Below are 18,257 nucleotides of genomic sequence, written 5' to 3'. Positions count from 1 at the left end.
GGATGTGTTTGAATGTCAGCGAGTATCCCAAACGTCGCTTTGTATCCCCGCTGTGTCTTTTTCTCGAGTACCACGCAAGGAGAATAAGCGTGGGCCTCAACGCAAATGTAAATGGGTATCCCCAATGTCAGTCTCTGATTGTAGAGTACCAGGGGTGCGACACTCTAAATTGGCCAAACAAGGGTTTTAACTCAGGCCGTGTGCTTAAGTGTGGGTCCGCGGGGTCGGATGGTGGGCCGGGTCGGGGGAGGGGTGGAGGTGGGGGGCGGGAGGGGGGTGAGCTCCAGAGGTGGGTCTGGTTCTTCAGGGGCCTCTTGAGCCCTTATGTTCCCCCGGTGTCAGTCACTGTTCCGCCAGTGTCAAATCACTGTACAACCAGGGCCACCGCTACATTGACAGTGTGACTTCACCAACTTTGACCCCGAGCATGTGCTGTGAGAGCTGGGTGTCGTGAGACATTTGCCCTGCCCTGCCAGTTGTGTCCCCCCAAGTGGCATGCCACTGTTTCCGTAGTGTAGTGGTTATCACGTTCGCCTAACACGCGAAAGGTCCCCCGTTCGAAACTGGGCGGAAACACTGCTCTTTGTTCTTGTTACTCCACACGTTTAAAGTCAAGGTCCAGGGCTTTTCAGGAAAAGACGAAGGACTGCCCAAAAGCGTCGGACTTTGAACATCGCCCGTCTTCTCCTCCCGGTGCCAATTGTCACCGCAGGGAGCTTGGACGCTGGTCCCGCTTGCAGAGCGCTCCCCGTCAGGGAATCGAACCCTGGTCTTCCGCGTGACAAGCGGAGATACTGTCCACTATACTAACGAGGACTGCCGAAGACACGTCTTGGGCTCCTTTGTCGGCATTTACAGGGAAGCCTAAGAGTTTCACAGTGGAACTCTTGCGTTACTTACACATTCACTGTCCCTCAACGACAGCAGCTTTGACTGGATCCAGTAGGAAATCATGTCACTTGGCCTTGGAAGTGTTTGCGGTGAAGTGTAAATGTTGCATTTCGCCGGGCACGTGCGCAAGAGGGCTCCTCAGCAGTTTCCGTAGTGTAGTGGTTATCACGTTCGCCTCACACGCGAAAGGTCCCCCGTTCGAAACTGGGCGGAAACACTGTTCTTTGTTCCTGGTTACGCCACGCATCAAAACTCGACTCGGGGGAATTTTCAGTAAGCTGGACCATAAGAAGGACTGCCCCGGTCCTTTTGCCCAAAGGGTTTGACTTTGAATCCTGTCCACTGCTCCCTTATGCGGTGCATTAAATGCCCGGGGCATTTTGACTCTTGTCCTGCTCGCGGAACGCTCCCCGTCGGCCAGTCCAACCCTGGTCTTCGGCGGGAACTTCCATTTTGGATTGGTTTTTCGGCGTTTACAGGGAATTCAAAGAATATTACCGTGGAAGTTTTAAAGTCAATTGAACACGTCCTGTCCCTTCTCGTATTGGCGCGAACGTGGGCATTGGTGGTTCAATGGTAGAATTCTCACCTGCCACGTGGGAGATCCGGGTCCGATTCCCGGCCAATGCAGCCGTGCCTTTTGTGGTTAGCGGCTGGCTCCTCGGCAACATCGCCTCGTTTGTGAAGCTGACTGACGTGATTGTGACCGCCAGACACCGGGGATGTGTTTGAATGTCAGCGAGTATCCCAAACGTCGCTTTGTATCCCCGCTGTCTTTTTCTCGAGTACCACGCAAGGAGAATAAGCGTGGGCCTCAACGCAAATGTAAATGGGTATCCCCAATGTCAGTCTCTGATTGTAGAGTACCAGGGGTGCGACACTCTAAATTGGCCAAACAAGGGTTTTAACTCAGGCCGTGTGCTTAAGTGTGGGTCCGCGGGGTCGGATGGTGGGCCGGGTCGGGGGAGGGGTGGAGGTGGGGGGCGGGAGGGGGGTGAGCTCCAGAGGTGGGTCTGGTTCTTCAGGGGCCTCTTGAGCCCTTATGTTCCCCCGGTGTCAGTCACTGTTCCGCCAGTGTCAAATCACTGTACAACCAGGGCCACCGCTACATTGACAGTGTGACTTCACCAACTTTGACCCCGAGCATGTGCTGTGAGAGCTGGGTGTCGTGAGACATTTGCCCTGCCCTGCCAGTTGTGTCCCCCCAAGTGGCATGCCACTGTTTCCGTAGTGTAGTGGTTATCACGTTCGCCTAACACGCGAAAGGTCCCCCGTTCGAAACTGGGCGGAAACACTGCTCTTTGTTCTTGTTACTCCACACGTTTAAAGTCAAGGTCCAGGGCTTTTCAGGAAAAGACGAAGGACTGCCCAAAAGCGTCGGACTTTGAACATCGCCCGTCTTCTCCTCCCGGTGCCAATTGTCACCGCAGGGAGCTTGGACGCTGGTCCCGCTTGCAGAGCGCTCCCCGTCAGGGAATCGAACCCTGGTCTTCCGCGTGACAAGCGGAGATACTGTCCACTATACTAACGAGGACTGCCGAAGACACGTCTTGGGCTCCTTTGTCGGCATTTACAGGGAAGCCTAAGAGTTTCACAGTGGAACTCTTGCGTTACTTACACATTCACTGTCCCTCAACGACAGCAGCTTTGACTGGATCCAGTAGGAAATCATGTCACTTGGCCTTGGAAGTGTTTGCGGTGAAGTGTAAATGTTGCATTTCGCCGGGCACGTGCGCAAGAGGGCTCCTCAGCAGTTTCCGTAGTGTAGTGGTTATCACGTTCGCCTCACACGCGAAAGGTCCCCCGTTCGAAACTGGGCGGAAACACTGTTCTTTGTTCCTGGTTACGCCACGCATCAAAACTCGACTCGGGGGAATTTTCAGTAAGCTGGACCATAAGAAGGACTGCCCCGGTCCTTTTGCCCAAAGGGTTTGACTTTGAATCCTGTCCACTGCTCCCTTATGCGGTGCATTAAATGCCCGGGGCATTTTGACTCTTGTCCTGCTCGCGGAACGCTCCCCGTCGGCCAGTCCAACCCTGGTCTTCGGCGGGAACTTCCATTTTGGATTGGTTTTTCGGCGTTTACAGGGAATTCAAAGAATATTACCGTGGAAGTTTTAAAGTCAATTGAACACGTCCTGTCCCTTCTCGTATTGGCGCGAACGTGGGCATTGGTGGTTCAATGGTAGAATTCTCACCTGCCACGTGGGAGATCCGGGTCCGATTCCCGGCCAATGCAGCCGTGCCTTTTGTGGTTAGCGGCTGGCTCCTCGGCAACATCGCCTCGTTTGTGAAGCTGACTGACGTGATTGTGACCGCCAGACACCGGGGATGTGTTTGAATGTCAGCGAGTATCCCAAACGTCGCTTTGTATCCCCGCTGTGTCTTTTTCTCGAGTACCACGCAAGGAGAATAAGCGTGGGCCTCAACGCAAATGTAAATGGGTATCCCCAATGTCAGTCTCTGATTGTAGAGTACCAGGGGTGCGACACTCTAAATTGGCCAAACAAGGGTTTTAACTCAGGCCGTGTGCTTAAGTGTGGGTCCGCGGGGTCGGATGGTGGGCCGGGTCGGGGGAGGGGTGGAGGTGGGGGGCGGGAGGGGGGTGAGCTCCAGAGGTGGGTCTGGTTCTTCAGGGGCCTCTTGAGCCCTTATGTTCCCCCGGTGTCAGTCACTGTTCCGCCAGTGTCAAATCACTGTACAACCAGGGCCACCGCTACATTGACAGTGTGACTTCACCAACTTTGACCCCGAGCATGTGCTGTGAGAGCTGGGTGTCGTGAGACATTTGCCCTGCCCTGCCAGTTGTGTCCCCCCAAGTGGCATGCCACTGTTTCCGTAGTGTAGTGGTTATCACGTTCGCCTAACACGCGAAAGGTCCCCCGTTCGAAACTGGGCGGAAACACTGCTCTTTGTTCTTGTTACTCCACACGTTTAAACTCAAGGGCCAGGGCTTTTCAGTAAACAGGAAAAGACGAAGGACTGCCCAAAAGCGTCGGACTTTGAACATCGCCCGTCTTCTCCTCCCGGTGCCAATTGTCACCGCAGGGAGCTTGGACGCTGGTCCCGCTTGCAGAGCGCTCCCCGTCAGGGAATCGAACCCTGGTCTTCCGCGTGACAAGCGGAGATACTGTCCACTATACTAACGAGGACTGCCGAAGACACGTCTTGGGCTCCTTTGTCGGCATTTACAGGGAAGCCTAAGAGTTTCACAGTGGAACTCTTGCGTTACTTACACATTCACTGTCCCTCAACGACAGCAGCTTTGACTGGATCCAGTAGGAAATCATGTCACTTGGCCTTGGAAGTGTTTGCGGTGAAGTGTAAATGTTGCATTTCGCCGGGCACGTGCGCAAGAGGGCTCCTCAGCAGTTTCCGTAGTGTAGTGGTTATCACGTTCGCCTCACACGCGAAAGGTCCCCCGTTCGAAACTGGGCGGAAACACTGTTCTTTGTTCCTGGTTACGCCACGCATCAAAACTCGACTCGGGGGAATTTTCAGTAAGCTGGACCATAAGAAGGACTGCCCCGGTCCTTTTGCCCAAAGGGTTTGACTTTGAATCCTGTCCACTGCTCCCTTATGCGGTGCATTAAATGCCCGGGGCATTTTGACTCTTGTCCTGCTCGCGGAACGCTCCCCGTCGGCCAGTCCAACCCTGGTCTTCGGCGGGAACTTCCATTTTGGATTGGTTTTTCGGCGTTTACAGGGAATTCAAAGAATATTACCGTGGAAGTTTTAAAGTCAATTGAACACGTCCTGTCCCTTCTCGTATTGGCGCGAACGTGGGCATTGGTGGTTCAATGGTAGAATTCTCACCTGCCACGTGGGAGATCCGGGTCCGATTCCCGGCCAATGCAGCCGTGCCTTTTGTGGTTAGCGGCTGGCTCCTCGGCAACATCGCCTCGTTTGTGAAGCTGACTGACGTGATTGTGACCGCCAGACACCGGGGATGTGTTTGAATGTCAGCGAGTATCCCAAACGTCGCTTTGTATCCCCGCTGTCTTTTTCTCGAGTACCACGCAAGGAGAATAAGCGTGGGCCTCAACGCAAATGTAAATGGGTATCCCCAATGTCAGTCTCTGATTGTAGAGTACCAGGGGTGCGACACTCTAAATTGGCCAAACAAGGGTTTTAACTCAGGCCGTGTGCTTAAGTGTGGGTCCGCGGGGTCGGATGGTGGGCCGGGTCGGGGGAGGGGTGGAGGTGGGGGGCGGGAGGGGGGTGAGCTCCAGAGGTGGGTCTGGTTCTTCAGGGGCCTCTTGAGCCCTTATGTTCCCCCGGTGTCAGTCACTGTTCCGCCAGTGTCAAATCACTGTACAACCAGGGCCACCGCTACATTGACAGTGTGACTTCACCAACTTTGACCCCGAGCATGTGCTGTGAGAGCTGGGTGTCGTGAGACATTTGCCCTGCCCTGCCAGTTGTGTCCCCCCAAGTGGCATGCCACTGTTTCCGTAGTGTAGTGGTTATCACGTTCGCCTAACACGCGAAAGGTCCCCCGTTCGAAACTGGGCGGAAACACTGCTCTTTGTTCTTGTTACTCCACACGTTTAAACTCAAGGGCCAGGGCTTTTCAGTAAACAGGAAAAGACGAAGGACTGCCCAAAAGCGTCGGACTTTGAACATCGCCCGTCTTCTCCTCCCGGTGCCAATTGTCACCGCAGGGAGCTTGGACGCTGGTCCCGCTTGCAGAGCGCTCCCCGTCAGGGAATCGAACCCTGGTCTTCCGCGTGACAAGCGGAGATACTGTCCACTATACTAACGAGGACTGCCGAAGACACGTCTTGGGCTCCTTTGTCGGCATTTACAGGGAAGCCTAAGAGTTTCACAGTGGAACTCTTGCGTTACTTACACATTCACTGTCCCTCAACGACAGCAGCTTTGACTGGATCCAGTAGGAAATCATGTCACTTGGCCTTGGAAGTGTTTGCGGTGAAGTGTAAATGTTGCATTTCGCCGGGCACGTGCGCAAGAGGGCTCCTCAGCAGTTTCCGTAGTGTAGTGGTTATCACGTTCGCCTCACACGCGAAAGGTCCCCCGTTCGAAACTGGGCGGAAACACTGTTCTTTGTTCCTGGTTACGCCACGCATCAAAACTCGACTCGGGGGAATTTTCAGTAAGCTGGACCATAAGAAGGACTGCCCCGGTCCTTTTGCCCAAAGGGTTTGACTTTGAATCCTGTCCACTGCTCCCTTATGCGGTGCATTAAATGCCCGGGGCATTTTGACTCTTGTCCTGCTCGCGGAACGCTCCCCGTCGGCCAGTCCAACCCTGGTCTTCGGCGGGAACTTCCATTTTGGATTGGTTTTTCGGCGTTTACAGGGAATTCAAAGAATATTACCGTGGAAGTTTTAAAGTCAATTGAACACGTCCTGTCCCTTCTCGTATTGGCGCGAACGTGGGCATTGGTGGTTCAATGGTAGAATTCTCACCTGCCACGTGGGAGATCCGGGTCCGATTCCCGGCCAATGCAGCCGTGCCTTTTGTGGTTAGCGGCTGGCTCCTCGGCAACATCGCCTCGTTTGTGAAGCTGACTGACGTGATTGTGACCGCCAGACACCGGGGATGTGTTTGAATGTCAGCGAGTATCCCAAACGTCGCTTTGTATCCCCGCTGTGTCTTTTTCTCGAGTACCACGCAAGGAGAATAAGCGTGGGCCTCAACGCAAATGTAAATGGGTATCCCCAATGTCAGTCTCTGATTGTAGAGTACCAGAGGTGCGACACTCTAAATTGGCCAAACAAGGGTTTTAACTCAGGCCGTGTGCTTAAGTGTGGGTCCGCGGGGTCGGATGGTGGGCCGGGTCGGGGGAGGGGTGGAGGTGGGGGGCGGGAGGGGGGTGAGCTCCAGAGGTGGGTCTGGTTCTTCAGGGGCCTCTTGAGCCCTTATGTTCCCCCGGTGTCAGTCACTGTTCCGCCAGTGTCAAATCACTGTACAACCAGGGCCACCGCTACATTGACAGTGTGACTTCACCAACTTTGACCCCGAGCATGTGCTGTGAGAGCTGGGTGTCGTGAGACATTTGCCCTGCCCTGCCAGTTGTGTCCCCCCAAGTGGCATGCCACTGTTTCCGTAGTGTAGTGGTTATCACGTTCGCCTAACACGCGAAAGGTCCCCCGTTCGAAACTGGGCGGAAACACTGCTCTTTGTTCTTGTTACTCCACACGTTTAAACTCAAGGGCCAGGGCTTTTCAGTAAACAGGAAAAGACGAAGGACTGCCCAAAAGCGTCGGACTTTGAACATCGCCCGTCTTCTCCTCCCGGTGCCAATTGTCACCGCAGGGAGCTTGGACGCTGGTCCCGCTTGCAGAGCGCTCCCCGTCAGGGAATCGAACCCTGGTCTTCCGCGTGACAAGCCGAGATACTGTCCACTATACTAACGAGGACTGCCGAAGACACGTCTTGGGCTCCTTTGTCGGCATTTACAGGGAAGCCTAAGAGTTTCACAGTGGAACTCTTGCGTTACTTACACATTCACTGTCCCTCAACGACAGCAGCTTTGACTGGATCCAGTAGGAAATCATGTCACTTGGCCTTGGAAGTGTTTGCGGTGAAGTGTAAATGTTGCATTTCGCCGGGCACGTGCGCAAGAGGGCTCCTCAGCAGTTTCCGTAGTGTAGTGGTTATCACGTTCGCCTCACACGCGAAAGGTCCCCCGTTCGAAACTGGGCGGAAACACTGTTCTTTGTTCCTGGTTACGCCACGCATCAAAACTCGACTCGGGGGAATTTTCAGTAAGCTGGACCATAAGAAGGACTGCCCCGGTCCTTTTGCCCAAAGGGTTTGACTTTGAATCCTGTCCACTGCTCCCTTATGCGGTGCATTAAATGCCCGGGGCATTTTGACTCTTGTCCTGCTCGCGGAACGCTCCCCGTCGGCCAGTCCAACCCTGGTCTTCGGCGGGAACTTCCATTTTGGATTGGTTTTTCGGCGTTTACAGGGAATTCAAAGAATATTACCGTGGAAGTTTTAAAGTCAATTGAACACGTCCTGTCCCTTCTCGTATTGGTGCGAACGTGGGCATTGGTGGTTCAATGGTAGAATTCTCACCTGCCACGTGGGAGATCCGGGTCCGATTCCCGGCCAATGCAGCCGTGCCTTTTGTGGTTAGCGGCTGGCTCCTCGGCAACATCGCCTCGTTTGTGAAGCTGACTGACGTGATTGTGACCGCCAGACACCGGGGATGTGTTTGAATGTCAGCGAGTATCCCAAACGTCGCTTTGTATCCCCGCTGTGTCTTTTTCTCGAGTACCACGCAAGGAGAATAAGCGTGGGCCTCAACGCAAATGTAAATGGGTATCCCCAATGTCAGTCTCTGATTGTAGAGTACCAGGGGTGCGACACTCTAAATTGGCCAAACAAGGGTTTTAACTCAGGCCGTGTGCTTAAGTGTGGGTCCGCGGGGTCGGATGGTGGGCCGGGTCGGGGGAGGGGTGGAGGTGGGGGGCGGGAGGGGGGTGAGCTCCAGAGGTGGGTCTGGTTCTTCAGGGGCCTCTTGAGCCCTTATGTTCCCCCGGTGTCAGTCACTGTTCCGCCAGTGTCAAATCACTGTACAACCAGGGCCACCGCTACATTGACAGTGTGACTTCACCAACTTTGACCCCGAGCATGTGCTGTGAGAGCTGGGTGTCGTGAGACATTTGCCCTGCCCTGCCAGTTGTGTCCCCCCAAGTGGCATGCCACTGTTTCCGTAGTGTAGTGGTTATCACGTTCGCCTAACACGCGAAAGGTCCCCCGTTCGAAACTGGGCGGAAACACTGCTCTTTGTTCTTGTTACCCCACACGTTTAAACTCAAGGGCCAGGGCTTTTCAGTAAACAGGAAAAGACGAAGGACTGCCCAAAAGTGTCGGACTTTGAACATCGCCCGTCTTCTCCTCCCGGTGCCAATTGTCACCGCAGGGAGCTTGGACGCTGGTCCCGCTTGCAGAGCGCTCCCCGTCAGGGAATCGAACCCTGGTCTTCCGCGTGACAAGCGGAGATACTGTCCACTATACTAACGAGGACTGCCGAAGACACGTCTTGGGCTCCTTTGTCGGCATTTACAGGGAAGCCTAAGAGTTTCACAGTGGAACTCTTGCGTGACTTACACATTCACTGTCCCTCAACGACAGCAGCTTTGACTGGATCCAGTAGGAAATCATGTCACTTGGCCTTGGAAGTGTTTGCGGTGAAGTGTAAATGTTGCATTTCGCCGGGCACGTGCGCAAGAGGGCTCCTCAGCAGTTTCCGTAGTGTAGTGGTTATCACGTTCGCCTCACACGCGAAAGGTCCCCCGTTCGAAACTGGGCGGAAACACTGTTCTTTGTTCCTGGTTACGCCACGCATCAAAACTCGACTCGGGGGAATTTTCAGTAAGCTGGACCATAAGAAGGACTGCCCCGGTCCTTTTGCCCAAAGGGTTTGACTTTGAATCCTGTCCACTGCTCCCTTATGCGGTGCATTAAATGCCCGGGGCATTTTGACTCTTGTCCTGCTCGCGGAACGCTCCCCGTCGGCCAGTCCAACCCTGGTCTTCGGCGGGAACTTCCATTTTGGATTGGTTTTTCGGCGTTTACAGGGAATTCAAAGAATATTACCGTGGAAGTTTTAAAGTCAATTGAACACGTCCTGTCCCTTCTCGTATTGGCGCGAACGTGGGCATTGGTGGTTCAATGGTAGAATTCTCACCTGCCACGTGGGAGATCCGGGTCCGATTCCCGGCCAATGCAGCCGTGCCTTTTGTGGTTAGCGGCTGGCTCCTCGGCAACATCGCCTCGTTTGTGAAGCTGACTGACGTGATTGTGACCGCCAGACACCGGGGATGTGTTTGAATGTCAGCGAGTATCCCAAACGTCGCTTTGTATCCCCGCTGTGTCTTTTTCTCGAGTACCACGCAAGGAGAATAAGCGTGGGCCTCAACGCAAATGTAAATGGGTATCCCCAATGTCAGTCTCTGATTGTAGAGTACCAGGGGTGCGACACTCTAAATTGGCCAAACAAGGGTTTTAACTCAGGCCGTGTGCTTAAGTGTGGGTCCGCGGGGTCGGATGGTGGGCCGGGTCGGGGGAGGGGTGGAGGTGGGGGGCGGGAGGGGGGTGAGCTCCAGAGGTGGGTCTGGTTCTTCAGGGGCCTCTTGAGCCCTTATGTTCCCCCGGTGTCAGTCACTGTTCCGCCAGTGTCAAATCACTGTACAACCAGGGCCACCGCTACATTGACAGTGTGACTTCACCAACTTTGACCCCGAGCATGTGCTGTGAGAGCTGGGTGTCGTGAGACATTTGCCCTGCCCTGCCAGTTGTGTCCCCCCAAGTGGCATGCCACTGTTTCCGTAGTGTAGTGGTTATCACGTTCGCCTAACACGCGAAAGGTCCCCCGTTCGAAACTGGGCGGAAACACTGCTCTTTGTTCTTGTTACTCCACACGTTTAAACTCAAGGGCCAGGGCTTTTCAGTAAACAGGAAAAGACGAAGGACTGCCCAAAAGCGTCGGACTTTGAACATCGCCCGTCTTCTCCTCCCGGTGCCAATTGTCACCGCAGGGAGCTTGGACGCTGGTCCCGCTTGCAGAGCGCTCCCCGTCAGGGAATCGAACCCTGGTCTTCCGCGTGACAAGCCGAGATACTGTCCACTATACTAACGAGGACTGCCGAAGACACGTCTTGGGCTCCTTTGTCGGCATTTACAGGGAAGCCTAAGAGTTTCACAGTGGAACTCTTGCGTTACTTACACATTCACTGTCCCTCAACGACAGCAGCTTTGACTGGATCCAGTAGGAAATCATGTCACTTGGCCTTGGAAGTGTTTGCGGTGAAGTGTAAATGTTGCATTTCGCCGGGCACGTGCGCAAGAGGGCTCCTCAGCAGTTTCCGTAGTGTAGTGGTTATCACGTTCGCCTCACACGCGAAAGGTCCCCCGTTCGAAACTGGGCGGAAACACTGTTCTTTGTTCCTGGTTACGCCACGCATCAAAACTCGACTCGGGGGAATTTTCAGTAAGCTGGACCATAAGAAGGACTGCCCCGGTCCTTTTGCCCAAAGGGTTTGACTTTGAATCCTGTCCACTGCTCCCTTATGCGGTGCATTAAATGCCCGGGGCATTTTGACTCTTGTCCTGCTCGCGGAACGCTCCCCGTCGGCCAGTCCAACCCTGGTCTTCGGCGGGAACTTCCATTTTGGATTGGTTTTTCGGCGTTTACAGGGAATTCAAAGAATATTACCGTGGAAGTTTTAAAGTCAATTGAACACGTCCTGTCCCTTCTCGTATTGGCGCGAACGTGGGCATTGGTGGTTCAATGGTAGAATTCTCACCTGCCACGTGGGAGATCCGGGTCCGATTCCCGGCCAATGCAGCCGTGCCTTTTGTGGTTAGCGGCTGGCTCCTCGGCAACATCGCCTCGTTTGTGAAGCTGACTGACGTGATTGTGACCGCCAGACACCGGGGATGTGTTTGAATGTCAGCGAGTATCCCAAACGTCGCTTTGTATCCCCGCTGTGTCTTTTTCTCGAGTACCACGCAAGGAGAATAAGCGTGGGCCTCAACGCAAATGTAAATGGGTATCCCCAATGTCAGTCTCTGATTGTAGAGTACCAGGGGTGCGACACTCTAAATTGGCCAAACAAGGGTTTTAACTCAGGCCGTGTGCTTAAGTGTGGGTCCGCGGGGTCGGATGGTGGGCCGGGTCGGGGGAGGGGTGGAGGTGGGGGGCGGGAGGGGGGTGAGCTCCAGAGGTGGGTCTGGTTCTTCAGGGGCCTCTTGAGCCCTTATGTTCCCCCGGTGTCAGTCACTGTTCCGCCAGTGTCAAATCACTGTACAACCAGGGCCACCGCTACATTGACAGTGTGACTTCACCAACTTTGACCCCGAGCATGTGCTGTGAGAGCTGGGTGTCGTGAGACATTTGCCCTGCCCTGCCAGTTGTGTCCCCCCAAGTGGCATGCCACTGTTTCCGTAGTGTAGTGGTTATCACGTTCGCCTAACACGCGAAAGGTCCCCCGTTCGAAACTGGGCGGAAACACTGCTCTTTGTTCTTGTTACCCCACACGTTTAAACTCAAGGGCCAGGGCTTTTCAGTAAACAGGAAAAGACGAAGGACTGCCCAAAAGCGTCGGACTTTGAACATCGCCCGTCTTCTCCTCCCGGTGCCAATTGTCACCGCAGGGAGCTTGGACGCTGGTCCCGCTTGCAGAGCGCTCCCCGTCAGGGAATCGAACCCTGGTCTTCCGCGTGACAAGCGGAGATACTGTCCACTATACTAACGAGGACTGCCGAAGACACGTCTTGGGCTCCTTTGTCGGCATTTACAGGGAAGCCTAAGAGTTTCACAGTGGAACTCTTGCGTGACTTACACATTCACTGTCCCTCAACGACAGCAGCTTTGACTGGATCCAGTAGGAAATCATGTCACTTGGCCTTGGAAGTGTTTGCGGTGAAGTGTAAATGTTGCATTTCGCCGGGCACGTGCGCAAGAGGGCTCCTCAGCAGTTTCCGTAGTGTAGTGGTTATCACGTTCGCCTCACACGCGAAAGGTCCCCCGTTCGAAACTGGGCGGAAACACTGTTCTTTGTTCCTGGTTACGCCACGCATCAAAACTCGACTCGGGGGAATTTTCAGTAAGCTGGACCATAAGAAGGACTGCCCCGGTCCTTTTGCCCAAAGGGTTTGACTTTGAATCCTGTCCACTGCTCCCTTATGCGGTGCATTAAATGCCCGGGGCATTTTGACTCTTGTCCTGCTCGCGGAACGCTCCCCGTCGGCCAGTCCAACCCTGGTCTTCGGCGGGAACTTCCATTTTGGATTGGTTTTTCGGCGTTTACAGGGAATTCAAAGAATATTACCGTGGAAGTTTTAAAGTCAATTGAACACGTCCTGTCCCTTCTCGTATTGGCGCGAACGTGGGCATTGGTGGTTCAATGGTAGAATTCTCACCTGCCACGTGGGAGATCCGGGTCCGATTCCCGGCCAATGCAGCCGTGCCTTTTGTGGTTAGCGGCTGGCTCCTCGGCAACATCGCCTCGTTTGTGAAGCTGACTGACGTGATTGTGACCGCCAGACACCGGGGATGTGTTTGAATGTCAGCGAGTATCCCAAACGTCGCTTTGTATCCCCGCTGTGTCTTTTTCTCGAGTACCACGCAAGGAGAATAAGCGTGGGCCTCAACGCAAATGTAAATGGGTATCCCCAATGTCAGTCTCTGATTGTAGAGTACCAGGGGTGCGACACTCTAAATTGGCCAAACAAGGGTTTTAACTCAGGCCGTGTGCTTAAGTGTGGGTCCGCGGGGTCGGATGGTGGGCCGGGTCGGGGGAGGGGTGGAGGTGGGGGGCGGGAGGGGGGTGAGCTCCAGAGGTGGGTCTGGTTCTTCAGGGGCCTCTTGAGCCCTTATGTTCCCCCGGTGTCAGTCACTGTTCCGCCAGTGTCAAATCACTGTACAACCAGGGCCACCGCTACATTGACAGTGTGACTTCACCAACTTTGACCCCGAGCATGTGCTGTGAGAGCTGGGTGTCGTGAGACATTTGCCCTGCCCTGCCAGTTGTGTCCCCCCAAGTGGCATGCCACTGTTTCCGTAGTGTAGTGGTTATCACGTTCGCCTAACACGCGAAAGGTCCCCCGTTCGAAACTGGGCGGAAACACTGCTCTTTGTTCTTGTTACCCCACACGTTTAAACTCAAGGGCCAGGGCTTTTCAGTAAACAGGAAAAGACGAAGGACTGCCCAAAAGCGTCGGACTTTGAACATCGCCCGTCTTCTCCTCCCGGTGCCAATTGTCACCGCAGGGAGCTTGGACGCTGGTCCCGCTTGCAGAGCGCTCCCCGTCAGGGAATCGAACCCTGGTCTTCCGCGTGACAAGCGGAGATACTGTCCACTATACTAACGAGGACTGCCGAAGACACGTCTTGGGCTCCTTTGTCGGCATTTACAGGGAAGCCTAAGAGTTTCACAGTGGAACTCTTGCGTGACTTACACATTCACTGTCCCTCAACGACAGCAGCTTTGACTGGATCCAGTAGGAAATCATGTCACTTGGCCTTGGAAGTGTTTGCGGTGAAGTGTAAATGTTGCATTTCGCCGGGCACGTGCGCAAGAGGGCTCCTCAGCAGTTTCCGTAGTGTAGTGGTTATCACGTTCGCCTCACACGCGAAAGGTCCCCCGTTCGAAACTGGGCGGAAACACTGTTCTTTGTTCCTGGTTACGCCACGCATCAAAACTCGACTCGGGGGAATTTTCAGTAAGCTGGACCATAAGAAGGACTGCCCCGGTCCTTTTGCCCAAAGGGTTTGACTTTGAATCCTGTCCACTGCTCCCTTATGCGGTGCATTAAATGCCCGGGGCATTTTGACTCTTGTCCTGCTCGCGGAACGCTCCCCGTCGGCCAGTCCAACCCTGGTCTTCGGCGGGAACTTCCATTTTGGATTGGTTTTTCGGCGTTTACAGGGAATTCAAAGAATATTACCGTGGAAGTTTTAAAGTCAATTGAACACGTCCTGTCCCTTCTCGTATTGGCGCGAACGTGGGCATTGGTGGTTCAATGGTAGAATTCTCACCTGCCACGTGGGAGATCCGGGTCCGATTCCCGGCCAATGCAGCCGTGCCTTTTGTGGTTAGCGGCTGGCTCCTCGGCAACATCGCCTCGTTTGTGAAGCTGACTGACGTGATTGTGACCGCCAGACACCGGGGATGTGTTTGAATGTCAGCGAGTATCCCAAACGTCGCTTTGTATCCCCGCTGTGTCTTTTTCTCGAGTACCACGCAAGGAGAATAAGCGTGGGCCTCAACGCAAATGTAAATGGGTATCCCCAATGTCAGTCTCTGATTGTAGAGTACCAGGGGTGCGACACTCTAAATTGGCCAAACAAGGGTTTTAACTCAGGCCGTGTGCTTAAGTGTGGGTCCGCGGGGTCGGATGGTGGGCCGGGTCGGGGGAGGGGTGGAGGTGGGGGGCGGGAGGGGGGTGAGCTCCAGAGGTGGGTCTGGTTCTTCAGGGGCCTCTTGAGCCCTTATGTTCCCCCGGTGTCAGTCACTGTTCCGCCAGTGTCAAATCACTGTACAACCAGGGCCACCGCTACATTGACAGTGTGACTTCACCAACTTTGACCCCGAGCATGTGCTGTGAGAGCTGGGTGTCGTGAGACATTTGCCCTGCCCTGCCAGTTGTGTCCCCCCAAGTGGCATGCCACTGTTTCCGTAGTGTAGTGGTTATCACGTTCGCCTAACACGCGAAAGGTCCCCCGTTCGAAACTGGGCGGAAACACTGCTCTTTGTTCTTGTTACTCCACACGTTTAAACTCAAGGGCCAGGGCTTTTCAGTAAACAGGAAAAGACGAAGGACTGCCCAAAAGCGTCGGACTTTGAACATCGCCCGTCTTCTCCTCCCGGTGCCAATTGTCACCGCAGGGAGCTTGGACGCTGGTCCCGCTTGCAGAGCGCTCCCCGTCAGGGAATCGAACCCTGGTCTTCCGCGTGACAAGCCGAGATACTGTCCACTATACTAACGAGGACTGCCGAAGACACGTCTTGGGCTCCTTTGTCGGCATTTACAGGGAAGCCTAAGAGTTTCACAGTGGAACTCTTGCGTTACTTACACATTCACTGTCCCTCAACGACAGCAGCTTTGACTGGATCCAGTAGGAAATCATGTCACTTGGCCTTGGAAGTGTTTGCGGTGAAGTGTAAATGTTGCATTTCGCCGGGCACGTGCGCAAGAGGGCTCCTCAGCAGTTTCCGTAGTGTAGTGGTTATCACGTTCGCCTCACACGCGAAAGGTCCCCCGTTCGAAACTGGGCGGAAACACTGTTCTTTGTTCCTGGTTACGCCACGCATCAAAACTCGACTCGGGGGAATTTTCAGTAAGCTGGACCATAAGAAGGACTGCCCCGGTCCTTTTGCCCAAAGGGTTTGACTTTGAATCCTGTCCACTGCTCCCTTATGCGGTGCATTAAATGCCCGGGGCATTTTGACTCTTGTCCTGCTCGCGGAACGCTCCCCGTCGGCCAGTCCAACCCTGGTCTTCGGCGGGAACTTCCATTTTGGATTGGTTTTTCGGCGTTTACAGGGAATTCAAAGAATATTACCGTGGAAGTTTTAAAGTCAATTGAACACGTCCTGTCCCTTCTCGTATTGGCGCGAACGTGGGCATTGGTGGTTCAATGGTAGAATTCTCACCTGCCACGTGGGAGATCCGGGTCCGATTCCCGGCCAATGCAGCCGTGCCTTTTGTGGTTAGCGGCTGGCTCCTCGGCAACATCGCCTCGTTTGTGAAGCTGACTGACGTGATTGTGACCGCCAGACACCGGGGATGTGTTTGAATGTCAGCGAGTATCCCAAACGTCGCTTTGTATCCCCGCTGTGTCTTTTTCTCGAGTACCACGCAAGGAGAATAAGCGTGGGCCTCAACGCAAATGTAAATGGGTATCCCCAATGTCAGTCTCTGATTGTAGAGTACCAGGGGTGCGACACTCTAAATTGGCCAAACAAGGGTTTTAACTCAGGCCGTGTGCTTAAGTGTGGGTCCGCGGGGTCGGATGGTGGGCCGGGTCGGGGGAGGGGTGGAGGTGGGGGGCGGGAGGGGGGTGAGCTCCAGAGGTGGGTCTGGTTCTTCAGGGGCCTCTTGAGCCCTTATGTTCCCCCGGTGTCAGTCACTGTTCCGCCAGTGTCAAATCACTGTACAACCAGGGCCACCGCTACATTGACAGTGTGACTTCACCAACTTTGACCCCGAGCATGTGCTGTGAGAGCTGGGTGTCGTGAGACATTTGCCCTGCCCTGCCAGTTGTGTCCCCCCAAGTGGCATGCCACTGTTTCCGTAGTGTAGTGGTTATCACGTTCGCCTAACACGCGAAAGGTCCCCCGTTCGAAACTGGGCGGAAACACTGCTCTTTGTTCTTGTTACTCCACACGTTTAAAGTCAAGGTCCAGGGCTTTTCAGGAAAAGACGAAGGACTGCTCAAAAGCGTCGGACTTCGAACATCGCCCGTCTTCTCCTCTCGGTGCCAATTGTCACCGCAGGGAGCTTGGACGCTGGTCCCGCTTGCAGAGCGCTCCCCGTCAGGGAATCGAACCCTGGTCTTCCGCGTGACAAGCGGAGATACTGTCCACTATACTAACGAGGACTGCCGAAGACACGTCTTGGGCTCCTTTGTCGGCATTTACAGGGAAGCCTAAGAGTTTCACAGTGGAACTCTTGCGTTACTTACACATTCACTGTCCCTCAACGACAGCAGCTTTGACTGGATCCAGTAGGAAATCATGTCACTTGGCCTTGGAAGTGTTTGCGGTGAAGTGTAAATGTTGCATTTCGCCGGGCACGTGCGCAAGAGGGCTCCTCAGCAGTTTCCGTAGTGTAGTGGTTATCACGTTCGCCTCACACGCGAAAGGTCCCCCGTTCGAAACTGGGCGGAAACACTGTTCTTTGTTCCTGGTTACGCCACGCATCAAAACTCGACTCGGGGGAATTTTCAGTAAGCTGGACCATAAGAAGGACTGCCCCGGTCCTTTTGCCCAAAGGGTTTGACTTTGAATCCTGTCCACTGCTCCCTTATGCGGTGCATTAAATGCCCGGGGCATTTTGACTCTTGTCCTGCTCGCGGAACGCTCCCCGTCGGCCAGTCCAACCCTGGTCTTCGGCGGGAACTTCCATTTTGGATTGGTTTTTCGGCGTTTACAGGGAATTCAAAGAATATTACCGTGGAAGTTTTAAAGTCAATTGAACACGTCCTGTCCCTTCTCGTATTGGCACGAACGTGGGCATTGGTGGTTCAATGGTAGAATTCTCACCTGCCACGTGGGAGATCCGGGTCCGATTCCCGGCCAATGCAGCCGTGCCTTTTGTGGTTAGCGGCTGGCTCCTCGGCAACATCGCCTCGTTTGTGAAGCTGACTGACGTGATTGTGACCGCCAGACACCGGGGATGTGTTTGAATGTCAGCGAGTATCCCAAACGTCGCTTTGTATCCCCGCTGTGTCTTTTTCTCGAGTACCACGCAAGGAGAATAAGCGTGGGCCTCAACGCAAATGTAAATGGGTATCCCCAATGTCAGTCTCTGATTGTAGAGTACCAGGGGTGCGACACTCTAAATTGGCCAAACAAGGGTTTTAACTCAGGCCGTGTGCTTAAGTGTGGGTCCGCGGGGTCGGATGGTGGGCCGGGTCGGGGGAGGGGTGGAGGTGGGGGGCGGGAGGGGGGTGAGCTCCAGAGGTGGGTCTGGTTCTTCAGGGGCCTCTTGAGCCCTTATGTTCCCCCGGTGTCAGTCACTGTTCCGCCAGTGTCAAATCACTGTACAACCAGGGCCACCGCTACATTGACAGTGTGACTTCACCAACTTTGACCCCGAGCATGTGCTGTGAGAGCTGGGTGTCGTGAGACATTTGCCCTGCCCTGCCAGTTGTGTCC

The 18,257-nt window shown here is 54.4% G+C and overlaps 42 non-coding genes across 42 annotated transcripts; 33 read left to right on the top strand and 9 right to left on the bottom strand.

Annotated features, from left to right (window-relative positions):
- Positions 1-503: 503 nt before the first annotated feature.
- On the top strand, positions 504-576 carry trnav-aac (transfer RNA valine (anticodon AAC)). The gene has a single exon. It is a non-coding gene; the product is annotated as a tRNA-Val (tRNA).
- Positions 577-744: 168 nt separating this feature from the next.
- On the bottom strand, positions 745-816 carry trnad-guc (transfer RNA aspartic acid (anticodon GUC)). Its single transcript has one exon. It is a non-coding gene; the product is annotated as a tRNA-Asp (tRNA).
- Positions 817-1,035: 219 nt separating this feature from the next.
- trnav-cac (transfer RNA valine (anticodon CAC)) lies at positions 1,036-1,108 on the top strand. The gene has a single exon. It is a non-coding gene; the product is annotated as a tRNA-Val (tRNA).
- Positions 1,109-1,450: 342 nt separating this feature from the next.
- On the top strand, positions 1,451-1,521 carry trnag-gcc (transfer RNA glycine (anticodon GCC)). The gene has a single exon. It is a non-coding gene; the product is annotated as a tRNA-Gly (tRNA).
- Positions 1,522-2,112: 591 nt separating this feature from the next.
- trnav-aac (transfer RNA valine (anticodon AAC)) lies at positions 2,113-2,185 on the top strand. Its single transcript has one exon. It is a non-coding gene; the product is annotated as a tRNA-Val (tRNA).
- A 168-nt stretch (positions 2,186-2,353) lies between these two features.
- On the bottom strand, positions 2,354-2,425 carry trnad-guc (transfer RNA aspartic acid (anticodon GUC)). Its single transcript has one exon. It is a non-coding gene; the product is annotated as a tRNA-Asp (tRNA).
- A 219-nt stretch (positions 2,426-2,644) lies between these two features.
- trnav-cac (transfer RNA valine (anticodon CAC)) lies at positions 2,645-2,717 on the top strand. The gene has a single exon. It is a non-coding gene; the product is annotated as a tRNA-Val (tRNA).
- A 342-nt stretch (positions 2,718-3,059) lies between these two features.
- Positions 3,060-3,130, top strand: trnag-gcc (transfer RNA glycine (anticodon GCC)). Its single transcript has one exon. It is a non-coding gene; the product is annotated as a tRNA-Gly (tRNA).
- A 593-nt stretch (positions 3,131-3,723) lies between these two features.
- Positions 3,724-3,796, top strand: trnav-aac (transfer RNA valine (anticodon AAC)). Its single transcript has one exon. It is a non-coding gene; the product is annotated as a tRNA-Val (tRNA).
- Positions 3,797-3,971: 175 nt separating this feature from the next.
- On the bottom strand, positions 3,972-4,043 carry trnad-guc (transfer RNA aspartic acid (anticodon GUC)). The gene has a single exon. It is a non-coding gene; the product is annotated as a tRNA-Asp (tRNA).
- A 219-nt stretch (positions 4,044-4,262) lies between these two features.
- On the top strand, positions 4,263-4,335 carry trnav-cac (transfer RNA valine (anticodon CAC)). The gene has a single exon. It is a non-coding gene; the product is annotated as a tRNA-Val (tRNA).
- Positions 4,336-4,677: 342 nt separating this feature from the next.
- trnag-gcc (transfer RNA glycine (anticodon GCC)) lies at positions 4,678-4,748 on the top strand. Its single transcript has one exon. It is a non-coding gene; the product is annotated as a tRNA-Gly (tRNA).
- Positions 4,749-5,339: 591 nt separating this feature from the next.
- On the top strand, positions 5,340-5,412 carry trnav-aac (transfer RNA valine (anticodon AAC)). Its single transcript has one exon. It is a non-coding gene; the product is annotated as a tRNA-Val (tRNA).
- A 175-nt stretch (positions 5,413-5,587) lies between these two features.
- On the bottom strand, positions 5,588-5,659 carry trnad-guc (transfer RNA aspartic acid (anticodon GUC)). The gene has a single exon. It is a non-coding gene; the product is annotated as a tRNA-Asp (tRNA).
- A 219-nt stretch (positions 5,660-5,878) lies between these two features.
- trnav-cac (transfer RNA valine (anticodon CAC)) lies at positions 5,879-5,951 on the top strand. The gene has a single exon. It is a non-coding gene; the product is annotated as a tRNA-Val (tRNA).
- A 342-nt stretch (positions 5,952-6,293) lies between these two features.
- On the top strand, positions 6,294-6,364 carry trnag-gcc (transfer RNA glycine (anticodon GCC)). Its single transcript has one exon. It is a non-coding gene; the product is annotated as a tRNA-Gly (tRNA).
- A 593-nt stretch (positions 6,365-6,957) lies between these two features.
- Positions 6,958-7,030, top strand: trnav-aac (transfer RNA valine (anticodon AAC)). The gene has a single exon. It is a non-coding gene; the product is annotated as a tRNA-Val (tRNA).
- A 466-nt stretch (positions 7,031-7,496) lies between these two features.
- trnav-cac (transfer RNA valine (anticodon CAC)) lies at positions 7,497-7,569 on the top strand. Its single transcript has one exon. It is a non-coding gene; the product is annotated as a tRNA-Val (tRNA).
- Positions 7,570-7,911: 342 nt separating this feature from the next.
- trnag-gcc (transfer RNA glycine (anticodon GCC)) lies at positions 7,912-7,982 on the top strand. Its single transcript has one exon. It is a non-coding gene; the product is annotated as a tRNA-Gly (tRNA).
- Positions 7,983-8,575: 593 nt separating this feature from the next.
- trnav-aac (transfer RNA valine (anticodon AAC)) lies at positions 8,576-8,648 on the top strand. The gene has a single exon. It is a non-coding gene; the product is annotated as a tRNA-Val (tRNA).
- Positions 8,649-8,823: 175 nt separating this feature from the next.
- On the bottom strand, positions 8,824-8,895 carry trnad-guc (transfer RNA aspartic acid (anticodon GUC)). Its single transcript has one exon. It is a non-coding gene; the product is annotated as a tRNA-Asp (tRNA).
- A 219-nt stretch (positions 8,896-9,114) lies between these two features.
- Positions 9,115-9,187, top strand: trnav-cac (transfer RNA valine (anticodon CAC)). The gene has a single exon. It is a non-coding gene; the product is annotated as a tRNA-Val (tRNA).
- Positions 9,188-9,529: 342 nt separating this feature from the next.
- Positions 9,530-9,600, top strand: trnag-gcc (transfer RNA glycine (anticodon GCC)). Its single transcript has one exon. It is a non-coding gene; the product is annotated as a tRNA-Gly (tRNA).
- Positions 9,601-10,193: 593 nt separating this feature from the next.
- On the top strand, positions 10,194-10,266 carry trnav-aac (transfer RNA valine (anticodon AAC)). The gene has a single exon. It is a non-coding gene; the product is annotated as a tRNA-Val (tRNA).
- A 466-nt stretch (positions 10,267-10,732) lies between these two features.
- On the top strand, positions 10,733-10,805 carry trnav-cac (transfer RNA valine (anticodon CAC)). Its single transcript has one exon. It is a non-coding gene; the product is annotated as a tRNA-Val (tRNA).
- A 342-nt stretch (positions 10,806-11,147) lies between these two features.
- Positions 11,148-11,218, top strand: trnag-gcc (transfer RNA glycine (anticodon GCC)). The gene has a single exon. It is a non-coding gene; the product is annotated as a tRNA-Gly (tRNA).
- Positions 11,219-11,811: 593 nt separating this feature from the next.
- On the top strand, positions 11,812-11,884 carry trnav-aac (transfer RNA valine (anticodon AAC)). Its single transcript has one exon. It is a non-coding gene; the product is annotated as a tRNA-Val (tRNA).
- A 175-nt stretch (positions 11,885-12,059) lies between these two features.
- trnad-guc (transfer RNA aspartic acid (anticodon GUC)) lies at positions 12,060-12,131 on the bottom strand. The gene has a single exon. It is a non-coding gene; the product is annotated as a tRNA-Asp (tRNA).
- A 219-nt stretch (positions 12,132-12,350) lies between these two features.
- On the top strand, positions 12,351-12,423 carry trnav-cac (transfer RNA valine (anticodon CAC)). Its single transcript has one exon. It is a non-coding gene; the product is annotated as a tRNA-Val (tRNA).
- Positions 12,424-12,765: 342 nt separating this feature from the next.
- On the top strand, positions 12,766-12,836 carry trnag-gcc (transfer RNA glycine (anticodon GCC)). Its single transcript has one exon. It is a non-coding gene; the product is annotated as a tRNA-Gly (tRNA).
- Positions 12,837-13,429: 593 nt separating this feature from the next.
- On the top strand, positions 13,430-13,502 carry trnav-aac (transfer RNA valine (anticodon AAC)). The gene has a single exon. It is a non-coding gene; the product is annotated as a tRNA-Val (tRNA).
- A 175-nt stretch (positions 13,503-13,677) lies between these two features.
- On the bottom strand, positions 13,678-13,749 carry trnad-guc (transfer RNA aspartic acid (anticodon GUC)). The gene has a single exon. It is a non-coding gene; the product is annotated as a tRNA-Asp (tRNA).
- Positions 13,750-13,968: 219 nt separating this feature from the next.
- On the top strand, positions 13,969-14,041 carry trnav-cac (transfer RNA valine (anticodon CAC)). Its single transcript has one exon. It is a non-coding gene; the product is annotated as a tRNA-Val (tRNA).
- Positions 14,042-14,383: 342 nt separating this feature from the next.
- Positions 14,384-14,454, top strand: trnag-gcc (transfer RNA glycine (anticodon GCC)). Its single transcript has one exon. It is a non-coding gene; the product is annotated as a tRNA-Gly (tRNA).
- Positions 14,455-15,047: 593 nt separating this feature from the next.
- trnav-aac (transfer RNA valine (anticodon AAC)) lies at positions 15,048-15,120 on the top strand. Its single transcript has one exon. It is a non-coding gene; the product is annotated as a tRNA-Val (tRNA).
- A 175-nt stretch (positions 15,121-15,295) lies between these two features.
- Positions 15,296-15,367, bottom strand: trnad-guc (transfer RNA aspartic acid (anticodon GUC)). Its single transcript has one exon. It is a non-coding gene; the product is annotated as a tRNA-Asp (tRNA).
- Positions 15,368-15,586: 219 nt separating this feature from the next.
- Positions 15,587-15,659, top strand: trnav-cac (transfer RNA valine (anticodon CAC)). The gene has a single exon. It is a non-coding gene; the product is annotated as a tRNA-Val (tRNA).
- A 342-nt stretch (positions 15,660-16,001) lies between these two features.
- trnag-gcc (transfer RNA glycine (anticodon GCC)) lies at positions 16,002-16,072 on the top strand. The gene has a single exon. It is a non-coding gene; the product is annotated as a tRNA-Gly (tRNA).
- Positions 16,073-16,665: 593 nt separating this feature from the next.
- trnav-aac (transfer RNA valine (anticodon AAC)) lies at positions 16,666-16,738 on the top strand. The gene has a single exon. It is a non-coding gene; the product is annotated as a tRNA-Val (tRNA).
- A 168-nt stretch (positions 16,739-16,906) lies between these two features.
- On the bottom strand, positions 16,907-16,978 carry trnad-guc (transfer RNA aspartic acid (anticodon GUC)). The gene has a single exon. It is a non-coding gene; the product is annotated as a tRNA-Asp (tRNA).
- Positions 16,979-17,197: 219 nt separating this feature from the next.
- Positions 17,198-17,270, top strand: trnav-cac (transfer RNA valine (anticodon CAC)). The gene has a single exon. It is a non-coding gene; the product is annotated as a tRNA-Val (tRNA).
- Positions 17,271-17,612: 342 nt separating this feature from the next.
- On the top strand, positions 17,613-17,683 carry trnag-gcc (transfer RNA glycine (anticodon GCC)). The gene has a single exon. It is a non-coding gene; the product is annotated as a tRNA-Gly (tRNA).
- Positions 17,684-18,257: the final 574 nt, after the last annotated feature.

Source organism: Clinocottus analis, unplaced genomic scaffold, assembly GCF_023055335.1.
Source record: "Clinocottus analis isolate CAN_PGR_092001 unplaced genomic scaffold, fCliAna1.0.p SCAF_34, whole genome shotgun sequence".
In the NCBI taxonomy this organism is placed as follows: domain Eukaryota; kingdom Metazoa; phylum Chordata; class Actinopteri; order Perciformes; family Cottidae; genus Clinocottus; species Clinocottus analis.
Note: the sequence above shows the minus strand (reverse complement) of the source record. Positions and strands in the feature narration are given on the sequence as shown.